Below are 15,130 nucleotides of genomic sequence, written 5' to 3' on the forward strand. Positions count from 1 at the left end.
ACAGGAAAGAGTGTTCTAGTTACGATTTATGTTATCTTTCAGTAAAACAATCTATGTTCTGGATCTATGTTACCCTTCAATAAAACAATTACTAGAGGAAAAAAAATTTACTCAACATCACTAATCATCAAGGAAATGGAAATCAAAACCACAATGAGTTATCACCTCACACCTGTTAGAATGGCTATCATCAAAAGAACAAGCCATAAGTGTTGGCAGAGCATGGAGAAAAGGGAACCCTTGGGTATTTTTGGTGGGAATGCAAATTGATACATCAAAAAAACATAAAATTTTGGAGGTTTCTCAAAAAAACGTAAAACTAAAAATAGATCTACCAGGGCTTCCCTGGTGGCGCAGTGGTTGAGAATCTGCCTGCCAATGCATTGGACAAGTGTTCGATCCCTGGTCCGGGAAGATCCCACATGCCACGGAGCAACTAAGCCTGTGTACCACAACTACCGAGACTGTGCCTAGAGCCCGTGCTCCACAACGAGAGAAGCCACCGCAATGAGAAGCCCGCGCACTGCAATGAAGAGTAGCCCCTGCTCGCCACAACTAGTGAAAGCCCACGTGCAGCAATGAAGACCCCACACAGCCAAAAATTAAAAAAAAAAAAAAAAAAAAGGTCTACCAGATCTATCTGGTAGAGATATCTGCACTCTTGTGTTCACTGCAGCATTATTCATGAGAGCCAAGATATGGCAACAGCCTAAGTGTTGGTCAACAGATGAATAGACAAAGAAGACCTGGTGTATAGACAAAATGGAATATTATTCAGCCATGAGATAGAAGGAAATCCTGCCATTTGCAACAACGTGGATGGACCTTATGTTAAGGGAGATGAGTCAGACAGAGAAAAACAAATACTGTATGATCTCAGTTGTATGTGAGATCTAAAAAGCCAAACTCAGGGACACAGAGAGTAGAGGAGAGGTTACCAGGGACTGTGGTGGAGGAAATGGGGAGATATTGGTCAAAGGGTACAAACTTCCAGTTATAGTTAATAAGTTCTGGGGATCTAATGTACAGTATGGTGATTGATTATAGCTGATAATATTGTATTATATATTTAACTGAACGTTGCTAAGAGTAGATTTTAAATGTTCTCACACAAAACAGAAATGGTAATTAGGGGACAATATGGAAGGCTTAGCTAATGCTATGGTGATAATCATTTTGCAACATATAGCTGTGTCAATTCAACATATTGTACACCTTAAACTTACACAATGTTATATGTCAATTATATCTCAATAAAGCAGGTGGAAAAAAGAAGTCATGAGAAAACTTTTTTTCCCTCAAAAAATAGGTCAGACTGACTGAAATGTATTTTTATTTATCTTTCATTTTTTAGATTGAAAGAAAATATCAGCCTTTCTCACATTAAAGCATTTAGGTCTTCTGAGTATTTTGTGGGTTATTTATTTATTTAGGCTGTGCGGGGTCTTAGTTTCGGCACGTGGGATCTTTAGTTGCAGCATGGGACTTCTTAGTTGCAGCATGCGGACTTCTTAGTTGCAGCATGCAGACTCTTAGTTGCAGCATGCATGTGGGATCTAGTTCCCCGACCAGGGATCAAACCCTGGCCCCCTGCATGGGGAGCACAGAGTCTTACCCACTGGACCACCAGGGAAGTCCCTGTGGGCTTTATTTCAAATTTTGTGGGTTTTTAAAAAATTATGTAACTAATATCAGCTTATTATGTGGGGAAAAAAAACTAGAATAGTATAAAAAAGATAATAAGAACCATTCATGATACACTACTCAATGATAATTTCTCTTTTCATTATGGAGTTCATTCATCTTAGCCATGCTCACACAGTTAATATTATAGGATCAGTGAACTTTATGATATTATCAATTTATGAGTTTTATTTTAGAGGCAAGTCCATATTTTCTTCTTACAAATTAAGATCTTTTATTCTCTTATTATGACAAATTCAGTTGGGAAATTCAAAATTAAAAAAAGTTATTATTGTCAACAGAAGTTAATCCATATGAAGCAATTCTACCTTACATTTTTTCTTCATTTTAATACCACATTTTTCTATTCTCGAGTCATGAGAGAACTCTGACTCTTTATTAGAGGCTTTTACTACCATTAACTCTCTTTGCCTGTAATTCATTCTGTTCAGGGTGGGGCCGATTTTTATTTAATGTTTAAATAAATAGCTAAGGAATATAAACCATTGTCTAGATTTTTAAGGTCCTGCGAGTTTGGCAGCTGTTCCTATTGAGTAACTGAGTGAAGGGTCACAGTGGGAAGGGTAACACTGCCCTTCCCTCCTCCTTCAGAGGAGGTACATCCGCTTCCCCGATTCTGGATGTCAGACGCTCCAAATGCAACGAAACCACTGGGTTATTTTGGGAGCCACTGTTAAGGTCACTTGCCCTTCATTTAATGGAAAAGTTGCCTCAACAAGGTGAGGGCTGATGCAATTTCAATTGCTCTCTAAGGATGTGGCTTCAACCAGACAGGATGTCAGATCTGGCACCTTTTTCTGGAGGGGAGTGGGTGTTGGGAACTCGCCCTGGCTTGGCATCCGAGAGAGGAGATGCGTTACTTTGCTTTTCACCCTTGGAGAACACAGTGAAAGAAGATACACTTGGGACATACTAGCTTCCTAGATGGCAGCTGTGGAGAAGGAAGTCTTGACTTCCTTTGGAATCACAGTCCAGGATCCCGGACATTCTTAATCTCTAATCTGGTTTGAGATGAAACAAATCTTTCCCAGGACATTTATTTGAATGCTTATCATCACTGGACTTTTTTTTTTTTTTCCATGCTTTCTTCTACTCAGTGGAAAACCCCTGAGTCATCCTTTTCCTGCCAAGTGCTTTGCAAAGATTACAAGCAGGAAATTTAAAATGAAAGTGACCATTTAATCTACAGAGATTTGAGAGCTGTGATAAGAGCATATACGGCCTACATGGGTAGAGCCATCATAACATCTGACTGTCAATCTTTTTATAATTCATACTCTTACTCAGAGGTCAGGTCACCTTATAGAGAGTTTAGAATTTGCCTTAAAAAGTGTCATCTCCAGCAATGAACTGTGCATGACATGTAATCTGGGTTTATGTATATTTTAAGATATTTTAAATTATATTGATTGATACATCAACGTGTTTTGGAGTTTTATATACTCCCAGGGAGCAAGGAATCTCTTCTCTGCGATGTGCCAGATTGTTTTAACTGTATGGTCTCATAAAATATAAAGGATTGTTACTGTCATTATAATGATAGTACTGTTGTGTCATTGGAATTACTACTGAGCCATACAGCTATTTATTCTTGCATCTGCATGTGCTTTCTCTGAATAGATAGACCTTTATAACTAGATCCTAGTCTAGTATCTGATATGGGGCTTCTGTGTAAAGAGAATGGGAGACTGAGTTCATTTTAGAATTTTAGAGCTAGACCATAGGGGTCAGGGTATCCAATCACCCCATCTTATAAATAGCAAAACTGAGCCTCGGTGTGTTTAGTGGTGTCCTTTATGGTTACATAGCTAGTTAGGGGTAGAACAGGGACACATCTTCTAATTGCCAGGCTAACGATCTTCTAAAATGTCTTGGTACCTTGCCAAATAATAGATAGGTAAAATTCGTTTTATTTGATAGTTGTCAGGTTAAGTTTGTTTGGCTGTGACATTTTCAAGTATCTCCAGCTATAATGACACTAAAGATCTTGGTCATGCCATAAATAACAATAATATAATTATTTTTCCTTTATCTACCAGCCCTTTCTCTAATTTTGATACATACCTTCACTTTCAGGTGGTATCAAACCATATTTGGCGTAAGTTCAATAGATTTGAATAGATCATAATCCACACTTCTTTTAAATTTTATGAATCTGGGGCCAAACTTAGAAACTGACAAATCTAGACGTCATTCAAACTTAGTTTATAAACTGTTGAAAAAAAAATTTCATATAATGTCCATAATGCATACAGTTCAAATTTATTTTAGGGAAATAATCAGAGATGTGCACAACAGATTCATATACAACAGAGATGTATATTTCAGCATTACTCATAATAACAAGCTGTAGACACAAATTAATTTTTCTTTTATACTCAACTTGTTTGCTCTCTTTTATTGAATTCAGTGCTTTTTGTTTTTTGTTTTTTTCCCCCTTGGAAGAAAATACAAGAATTTGTTAACAGTAATTACCTATAGAAAGAAAGGCTTACTGAGTGGAAAGAAAAGCTTTCACTTTTCATTTTGTACCTTTTGGTATTTTGTTAGATTTTTCTGTCCATATAAATGAACTGATATTTCCTAGGCAGGAAGATTATGGGCAATTCTTGCTTCCCTTCTTTGAATTTCTCTGTGTTAAAAAAGTAATAAATTATATTATCTTAAAAAATTAATGTCCAAAAATAGAGGATTTTATGATACATCTACATGATGAAATTTAATGCATCAGTTTAAAAATCTCTCTTTAAAAGAGTAATGTAATGGCATGGGAAAATGTTCCAAAAATAATGACAAAAGCACTTATAAAAATTATGTACATATGAGCACCGTTTTATTATTAAAATACAGTGTAAATGTATATGATGGAGAGAGAGAGGGAGAGATTGAGAGAGAGAAGACAAAGGAAATATCTCAAGATGTTAACAGTGTTTATTTTTAGGAGGTAAAAGTATGGGTGAGACTATTTTCTTTTTTATTTTGTGCTTTTCAGTATTTTCCAGATTTTGTTGGTGAGTATTTATTAGTTGATAGTGCCTCAGACTCAGTCCCTTTTGTTGCCTACATTCTCTGCTTACGTGACCTCCACCATCTATATGTTGATGAGCTCCCAATTTTATTACTGCTGGTCTAGACCTCTCCTCCTGAGTTTCAGACACACAGCCAACTGCCTCCTTGGAATTTCTACTTGGATGTCTCAGTGGGCATCACAAACTCAAAATATCTCAACTGGAGCACTTGATTCCACTCCCTCACCCCACTCTAATCATCTTGATTTCTCTCTTCCCAGCACCACCCACATCCAAACTGTCAGAAAACTCTGAAGAGTCCTGCTCTGGTCCTGGGCTTCAGAGCCTCCACTCTGGCCCTGTGTTTTGTTTTTTGTTTTAAAATATTTATTTATTTGGTTGTGCTGGGTCTTAGTTGCGGCAGGCGGGTTCCTTAGTTGTGGCACATGAGCTCCTTAGTTGCAGCACGCATGTGGGATCTAGTTCCCTCACTAGGGATCAAACCAGGGCCCCCTGCACTGGGAGCACAGCGTCTTATCCACTGTGCCACCAGGGAAGTCCCCCCACTCTGGCCCTTGTCTGGCCACACCCTCACCACACCATGAGGAGTCCTCAGGGCCAAAGTGTCATGCCTGCACAGAGCCTGTGCCCCAGCTTCTAGACCATTCTCTGGTCACCCAAGACTCCAGAATTCCCTGTCTAAACAGTGCAGGGCCTGCAGGGCTTCTTTCCCTGCTCCATCCTCCTGAGAACAAAGTGGCACACTACACCCAGGCGTGGACTCCCCTAGGCCCAAGTGTGGCCAAGGAACTATTTGAAAAAGGTGTAGACAGAGCTTGGCTCATGGGTTGGAAGTCCACGCACCTGTGGGTGAAAACCCTTGCAGTGTGGGATGGACTGGAGTGGAGATGAAAACAGGGAGCAGAGGGAGGAAGACTGGGGGACCAGCTCTCCCCGAGGTGCATTATGGCATTCCAGGGAATCTGAGAAATCTCAATTCCATCTTAGACTTCCATGTTGTTGTGAAAGTATATTTTTCAAGATAGGAGGATAAAACATATTTTATTTCATGAACTGCAGCTTAATTTATCACTTTTGCATAGGTAAGCATTTGGTATTTGGCCTCCATTTGACCTTTTGCCCTGGGTCCCACAAACATCAGGAGTGGGGCTGCCTTTAAGTTCTATCTTCCAAACATAAGAATCCTAACTGGGCCTCTGCTTTCCCTCTGGCTGCCTAATAGTCCATTCTCCATAGAGCAGCTAGAGGATCTTCAAAAACAAACAAACATCTCCCACTTAAGGCCCAGCAGTGGCTCCATCTCCAAAATCTTCATCAGAACTTACCAGCTCTGGAAATTCCTTGGTGGCCCAGTGGTTAAGACTCTGTGCTCCAAATACAGAGGGCCTGGGTTCGATCCCTGGTCAGGGAACTAGGTCCCACATGCATGCCGCAACTAAGAGTTTGCGTGCCACAACTAAGGAGCCCACGTGCCACAACTAAGGAGCCCATGAGCTGCAACTAAGTAGTCCGCCTGCTGCAACTAAGACCCGGTGCAACCAACTAAATAAATAAATAAATATTTTTAAAAAAAGAAAAAAAAGAACTTTCCAGCTCTGCCTGCACCAGACCTCACCTCATCCTACTTTCCCCCTTAGTCACCAAACTCTGGCCACCGTGACCTTATTTCCTCCTTCTGAACACACCTACTTGTTCCTGTTTACTCAGTGTGGAGCAGTCTTCACCCTTTGCTTGGCTGCCTACTTCTTTCTGTAGACTGTGCCCAGGTGTCACTTCCTCATCCTCAGTACATTGTCCCTCTAGTCACTCTTTGTCACAATACCACTTTGTTTTCTCCCTTCGTTATCTTTGTTTATTTACTTGTTTATTTTTTGGTTCCTTGTTGGTTCACCTCATCTGTCATGCTCGCCATTTCATCACTAGCTCTGAGAACCATACCTGGCATACAGATGATCAATAAATATTTGTTGAATAGATAAACCTCTTTCTGGCCAGACCCTGTAAACAAAGTTCCAGGGCATATAAGTTAAGCAGCATGATCCAGTGTGATCTCTGTTTTTGGAAGATATTGGTAACCAGAAAAGTTTGGTTTACACTATAAACCAGCGGCAAATTTGTTGTGGCATGGGGTCCTTAGTTGTGGCACATGGGCTCCTTAGTTGTGGCATGCAAACTCTTAGTTGCGGCATGCATGTGGGATCTAGTGTCTCACCTGCCCAGGCTCTTTCCATAGCAATGTGTTAACTGCCTGAGAGCTCCCTGAATCCAAAGAATCCTTCCTCTTCAGGTGTTTTTCTATACTCTGTAAAACTGTCTGTTGAATCATCCTGTTTTAGAAAAGGAAAAATCCTTAGCGAGTTTCTAAAAGAACTCCATCTGTAATGTACTGCAGTGCCTTCTTATAAAAAACAAATATTTCTTGGCTTTTACTCAAAACTTTTTGACCTAACTTTTCTGCCCTCATAGGCAATAAAAAATATATAATTTTTTCACGTGAAATTATTTTGTTTTACTTCAAGACATTTAGCCATATGCAACGTAAACATAAAAAAAATTTCTCACCTTGAAGGATTAAGACTATGGGAGAGAACAATTATAAAATAAAATAATCAGTTAATTCACATGACCCTTTTAAAATATATATTTATTTATTTATTTATTTTTGGCTGCATTGCATCTTTGTTGCTGTGCGCAGGCTTTCTCTAGTTGCAGTGAGCAGGAGCTACTCTTTGTTGCAGTGCACGGGCTTCTCATTGTGGTGGTTTCTCTTGTTGTGCAGCATGGGCGCTAGGCATGCAGGCCTCAGTAGTTGTGGCATGTGGGCTCAGTAGTTGTGGCTTGCAGGCTCTAGAGCACAGGCTCAGTAGTTGTGGTGCATGGGCTTAGTTGCTCCGTGGCATGTGGGATCTTCCTGGACCAGGGCTCAAACCCAGGCCCCCTGCATTGGGAATGCGGAGTCTTACCCACTGGACCACCAGGGAAGTCCCTTGTTTGGTTTTGTTTTGGTTTTATTTATTTTTTTAACACAAAAAATAATAAGAAGAAAAAAAGTGATTACTCATTCAATTTCTGCAAGGTAACAGGTCCCAAATTCAGTGCTATATACCCTTGAGAACTGGGAACTCAATAAGTACATTCAAATTAGTTTAAATTCTATTGAGGGAATTTTCTTCTGTATTTAAAAAACATCTCTTATACTTTGAACCTTTTTTTACAGATCTATTGAGACATAATCATATGATAGATGGCATATGTGGAAAGGACATTTGAACAGTTTTGACATATGTGGAGAAACCATCACCACAATCAAGATAATAAAACACATCCACTACCTCCCAACAGTTTCCTTGTGCCCCTTTAGAATCCCTCCCTCATCTGCCCATTGCCCTACTATAGTTTGCATTTTCTAGAATTTTATTTATTTATTTAAGTTTTATTGAAGTATATTTGATTTACTATGTTGTGTTTAATTTCTGCTGTACAGCAAAGTGACTCAGTTATACATATATTTTTAATATTTTTTTCATTATGGTCTATCACAGGACCTTGTTGTTTATCCATCCTATACATAACTCGAATTTTATATAAATGGAATTTTATGATATGTACTCTTTAACATGCTTTTTTGGGGGGTCTGTCTTCTTTGAGCATACTTACTGAGGTTCACCCATACTGTGTGTGTCAATAGTCCATTGATTGCTGAGTAGCAAGCCATTCTATGGCTATATCACAATTTGTTTATTCACCTTTTGATGGACATTTGTATTGCTTTTAGTTTTTTGGCTATTACAAATAAAGTTGTATGAACATCTGTGTACAAGTCTTTATATGGATATGTTTTCATTTCTCTCGAGACACCCAAGAGTAAAATGGCTGGGTCATACAGTAGGTGTATGTTTAACTTTTAAAGAAACTTCCAAACTATTTTCCAAAGTGTTTAAACTATTTTACATTCCCATCAGTAGTGTAGGAGAGTTTCAGGTGTTCTACATCTTTGCCAGTATCTGGTATGGTCAGTCTTTTAAAATGTAAGTCATTCTATTGGATGCATACTGGTACCTCACTGTCGTTTTAATTTATACTTCCCTACTGACTAATGATATGGAGCATCTTTTTATATGCTTGTCTAATATCCGTATATCTTCTTCGGTGACGTGAATGTTTAAATCTTTTGCCCATTCCCCACCCCACCCCACCCCACCCCAGTCCCCACACCAGGGATCGAACCCGTGTCCCCTGCAGTGGAAGGGCGGAGCCTTAACCAGGGGATCACCAGGGAAGTCCCTCTTTTCCCCATTTTGAACTGGGTTGTTTGTCTTATTCTTGAGTTGTTTTGTGTTTTTTTTTTTAAGAGTTCTTTATACACTCTAGATACAAATCCTTAGTCAAATATATGATTTGCAACTATTTTCTCCTGCCTGTGGTTTGTTTTTTCATTTTCTTTGAAGAACAAAAGTTTTTAATTTTGATGAAGTCCAGTTTATTGATCTTTTGCAGTTCATAGTGTTTTGTATTCTATCTAGGAAACTTTGCCATTCAAATGCCATCAGGGAAATTTTCTTTCATATTTTGAATAACATCTCTTAAACTTTGAATCTTCAAAATATGCTCCTTGGTCGTGAAAACACTTAAGGAATGGCTCCCCAGCTCCCTCATCTGGTGAGAGTGTGCTTTAAAGCATTTGAACCTACAACATTTAAAAATTATGAAAGCGTCAAAAGTGATCTAAAGCATTTTTCCTTTTATCAAATTTTTTTTCAGAAGTGCAAAATACCTTACTATTGGGAACATAGAAGAAATAATTTAAAAACATGAGACCTGAAAGTCAAATAGTACTGGTCTCAGTCCCTCAGATGGCTTGCTTCTAGTTCACCACACCTTGAGTATATTTTCTTATCACCCTTTGTTTCCATGAAATTCTATTTGAATGGAGGTTAAGAGCATTTTATTACCTTAATGGATGGCACTAAAGTCCTCTTAGGGAGACAAGTGCTCTTGCTGGGAAGAATACTGTATTTTAATAAGTGCTTGTGGTTGGTGAGCACCCACCTACACTGCCTCCTACCCCTACCCTGAGGGTGTCAATTGGCTCCAAGCTTAAGAAGATGGAAAAATGGTCTCCATAACAGAGGAGATGGGCAGGAGAGAGAAAAGCAGGGAAAATGGCATGGAGATGAAGGCTTTGCCAGATATGATACAACCCTTTCTCTAGGAGCCCCACAAAGTAGGGTACATCTACTGAATGAGTGACTTTTATTGTGGTAACAGGGCCTAATCTGAAACAGTTCAGAACAGAAATAACATATGAGATTCAGGAGCTCAGAGGCCCAGATGACCCTGAGAACCTAGGTCTCACTGGGTATATATAAAACTCTTGGGAAGGCCCTCAACTTTCACAGAAAGTGGAAGTGACAATATCACAAATTTAAACACACTACCCTTTGACCATAATGCGCTTACTTGCTCAAGTGCTCTCCTGGAAACAAACTTTAGGCCCCATCCAGAGCTCAGCTTCATTTAAATCTTCACTCAGTCTCCTCCTGTCATTACTCTATCCAGTTCAGATTCCAAGGTCCATCACTTCCTGAAAATACTTCAAGTCCCTTGTTCCTTTTTCCTTCCATTGTACTTACCTGGGAAAACTTCAGCCATGTAGTGACTCAGTCATCATCTCTGATTCTTAACTTCCTATCAAAAACCTAATAACACACTTATATGTAAACACCTCATCCTTCATATTTGAATGGAGAGAAGTGCTGCCATCAAAGGCTATCCCTTCCACCTGTCCTCTCAAGGTCTTTGTTCCTATACACACACACACACACACACACACATATAAATACATATGTAACAATACATATCTAAGAATGCATATATAAAATACACGTATAAGAATACTAAATAGCACCACTGTTCTCTTCAGAGTTGCAGAAAACCTCAAACCATTTCAAATGTTTATTAAACAAGAGAATAGTTAAATAAATTGTGGTATGTTCAGTAAAGAATTGTACAGAGCAGTGAAAATTTTCTAAACTACAGCTGTGTGAAACAACATGGAAGAATCACAGAACAAAATATGAAGTGAGGAAGTAAGCCCAAGCTGATTGCATACAGTTTGATACCATCTCTATAAAGCTCAAAAACAAGCAATAGTAAACAGCATATTGCTTATATTGTTTAGGCCTATACCTATATACAAAAACTATTTTTAAAAGAAATGATAAATAGAAAATTCAGGACAATGGTGATCTCAGTAGGAAGGGGAATCAGAGAAGGAATAAACAAATAATTAGATGTAAGATGTTGGCTTGTCCTTAGGTTGGATGGTATGTTCACAAGTATGTATATTCTATTGTGCTTTATAACATACATAAATATTATATATATTATACTGTAGGTATCAAATATTATATAAAAACAATACTTAAAACCTTTTAGGAGCTATGAAAAAAAACTATGATGAGATCCTTCTGTTCAAAATAGCTATCTTAACTTTATTTATCAATTTCCCCAATATTTTTTATGCTTCTGTTATTTCTCTTATTTTAGGGCACCTTCCCATCCAAACCCTACCTAATTCCAAGATTCTGGTCAAGTTCCAGATCTTTCCAGAAGTCTTCCCTGACTTCTCCAGCTCTTGTTCATCTTTCTTTCCTCAAGCACTTAAACAACTTTTGGGTTCCAAGCAAATCAGCATGTAACTGTATATTGTCTTCTATCATTTATAATTGGTCAATGTGTGTTAGGGCTCTTCATTGCAAATAACAGCATCTGGTCTCATTAGTAGTTTAAACAGAAAAGAAATTTATTAAAGGATACAGATGGCTCCTAGAATCTCTGAGTGGGCAGGAAATGAGGCTTGGCAGCTATGCCAGGCTGATGCCAAAACTGTGCTGTTCTGTTGCTCTAGTGGAGACTCTCCTGGTGCCACCACTGGGCAAAAGTGCACTTGTATTCTCACCACTGACACTGGACACTGAACATGACCCCTAGCATGTCTAGCTCTGCTGCCCTTGGAAGCTGGTGGTTTTTTTGCCAGAATGCATTGCAAGCAGTGCCTCCATTTTCACTTCACCCTCTTCTGACCTGCAGTCTCATTTTGTTGTGGAACTGGGGTACCCAGGATATATTTAGCTGTGTGCAACCCTGAGAAGATGAGTTTTTTGCTTCTATCTTAGGGATGAACTCATAAAGTAGGAGCTTCCAAACATAGAAATGGTGTTTCAAAGGTTATCTTATCTTACCAATATGGCTTATTACCTAAAACACATAACACTCAATAAATACCTGTTGATTTATTACTCTTCAGTATCCTCCATTAAAACAGTACCTTTGGGATCATCTAATCCAGGGGTCTCTAACCCCTGGGCTATGGATGGGTACCAGTCCATGGCCTATTAGGATTCAGGCACACAGCAGGTGAGCGGCAAGCGAGCAAAGCTTCATTTGTATTTACAGCTGCTCCCCATGGCTCACATTACCGCCTGAGCTCCGCCTCCTGTCAGCATTATGGTGAGTTGCATAATTATTTCATTATATATTACGATGTAATAATAATAGAAATAAAGTGCACAATAAATGTAATGCTCTTGAATCATCCAGAAACCATCCTCCCCCACTCCACCCCCATCTGTGGAAAAATTGTCTTCCACGGAAACCAGTCCCTGGTGCCAAAAAGGTTGAGGACCACTGATCTAATCCATACCTTCTGTCTTACAAAAGAGCAAACAGACTCAGAGCAATAAAGTGATTTGATTGTGGTCAGACTTTTAGTTCTTAGTAGAGCTGATGTTATGGTTTGAGGATGTAGTCCAGGAAAGATTCCCAAAGGTCTAATACAATGTACAGTGATGTAATAGTCTTCTTGTGCCGAGAACTGCTTATGTGCCTTATTGTGAAAGTACTAGTTATTCACATTCTTAATATTTTTGGAAACACTCTAAAGTTCTAGATTTGCAAAATAAAAACATTCGTTTATTATTTTCTATTTTATTGTATGTGGCAGTCTACTAATTTTCCCCCAACATCTTTTCACCCCTTCTTCCACAGTAATGGAAATCCTGAGTTTTTACTGGGCCATGACCACCAAGAATAAAGACTATATTCCCAGCCTCTTTTGCAGCTGTGTGTGGCCATGAGATTACATTCTGGATGTAACCAGAATTGTCGTATGCATCTTCTGGGAAACATTCTTAAAATGTTGAGTCATGCCCTTCTCTCTTTCCTCCTTCCTGCTGACTGGAATGCAGTTGGAGCTCTAGAAGCCATCTCAGAAAATAAGGTGAACTTGAGAATGGAATGCTCACGTGGTAAAGCAAGAAAACAGGACACCAGTTTCCTAACACCATGGAGCACCATACCAACTATGAACTTACTACCTCCAAACTTCTTGTACGTGAGAGACAAACTTTCTACCTTGTTTATTGTTATTTTAGTGTATTTAGTTTTAGTTTTTCTGTTATTTGTAGCTGACCAGATCCTAATTAATAATCCCTGGGCTCAGGACATGGAAGCAACCTAAGTGTACATTGACAGATGAATGGATAAAGAAGATGTGGCACATGTATACAATGGAATATTACCCAGCCATAAAAAAGCGAAATTGAGTTATCTGTAGTGAGGTGGATGGACCTAGAGTCTGTCATACAGAGTGAAGTAAGTCAGAAAGAGAAAAACAAATATTGGAATCTAAAAAAAAAAATGGTTCTGATGAACATAGGGGCAGGACAGGAATAAAGACACATGTAAAGAATGGACTTGAGGACATGGAGAGGGGGAAGTGTAAGATGGGACGAAGTGAGAGAGTTGCGTTGACATATATACACTATCAAATGTAAATTAGATAGCTAGTGGGAAGCAGCCGAATAGCATAGGGAGATCAGCTCCATGCTTTGTGACCACCTACAGGGGTGGGATAGGGAGGGTGGGAGGGAGGGAGATAGAGGGAGCAAAAGGGAGAGGATATGGGAATATATGTATACATATAGCTGATTCACTTTGTTATATAGCAGAAACTAACACAACATTGTAAAGCAATTATACTCCAATAAAGATGTTAAAAAAATAAAAATAAAGACACACCAAAATATTTGCTTGTTAAAAAAAAAAAAAATCCCTGGGCTCGTCACCTTGATTACTAATGCTGATGCAGACCCAACTGGGTGATACGATCCCAACCTGGGCATGTTATGTACAAGGCAGGGGCAAGTTGATGCCACAGTCTTGAGATGGAGTCCTCAAGTACATAGCAAATCACTACCACCAGCCAGTCCAGTACTTACCTAAGTGATAAGCCCAAATAACACCAGCCAATAGATAAGACACAGAGACTTTGCTTTTCAAATGTGGTTTAGAAATAGTTCATGGTCTTTTAGTTTTAAAAGATTTACCCCATTTTTCTTCTTTCAAACTTCACTTCTGGACTGGGTTTCCAGCTTTCCAGAAAAACTTTTACACTCTATACTCAATCCTTGTTCTTTGATAGTCTATTTTTCCTTTAACACTATTCACTGTTTTTTTTTTTAGCTCTTTCAAATCATTTTAATAACCTGGGAGTGATTCGAAGTATGAAAAGATTCAAACATTTTCCCTTTAAAGGGGATGCTACCATCATTGCCTCACAACAAGCATGATCAAAGGCAATGATGAGACTGAATTCCAAAGAGCAAGGGTCGTAGGAAGGCTTCAAGGCTCACGGATTGGAGAGCTTGGTTTCAGAAAGTCTCTCGAAGGCTAGCAGGCAGAAGAGACATGAAATTTTCATGTCAGAGGATGGGGCACGGTTTCTGGGTCATGAGCACCTTGAAGTGTCTCTTGATGGTGATTTGGTGTCTAGAATATTTATCCGGGGAGAACCGAACAGGATGGGCCGAGCAGGTCTGTTGTCCCATAGGGTCAAGCTTCTTCAGCATATAGACCCGGTCTCCCAGCTCGTTGAGGCAATACTGGAGAAACCCGACCACACTGAAGCCAGAGGTTCCAATTCCATCTGTAGCTCCTCTAACTGACAGCCTCATGTGTTTTCAACACTATTCACTTTTAAAAACATCAAACAGTTCTAAAAGTTTTAATGACATGGTCTATGAGAAAGTTATTTTTTATATTTCTGGTGCAATTGTTAAGGAAAATATATTTCTAGTATTCCTCACATATGAAAAAGAGGACAGTCTTAGACATTAATATGCCAGTGCCTTACAACTGTGGTAGTTATATTCACACAGACTTACGATCAATTACCAAAGCCTTTACATTTTCTAAAAGGGTCAAACAATTTACAAATTATATGGATAATAATAGGTAACATTTATTAAGTACTATCATTTAATCCTCCTCATAACCCTATGAAGTAGATACTATTATTAATAATAAGGAACTGAAGCACAAATGTCAACAAGTAG

At 38.9% G+C, this 15,130-nt stretch overlaps 1 pseudogene; it reads right to left on the reverse strand.

The window, feature by feature from the left end:
* Positions 1–14,497: 14,497 nt before the first annotated feature.
* Positions 14,498–14,749, reverse strand: LOC132596752 (H/ACA ribonucleoprotein complex subunit 3 pseudogene; annotated as a pseudogene).
* Positions 14,750–15,130: the final 381 nt, after the last annotated feature.

This window comes from Globicephala melas, chromosome 2 (genome assembly GCF_963455315.2).
Source record: "Globicephala melas chromosome 2, mGloMel1.2, whole genome shotgun sequence".
NCBI lineage: Eukaryota > Metazoa > Chordata > Mammalia > Artiodactyla > Delphinidae > Globicephala > Globicephala melas.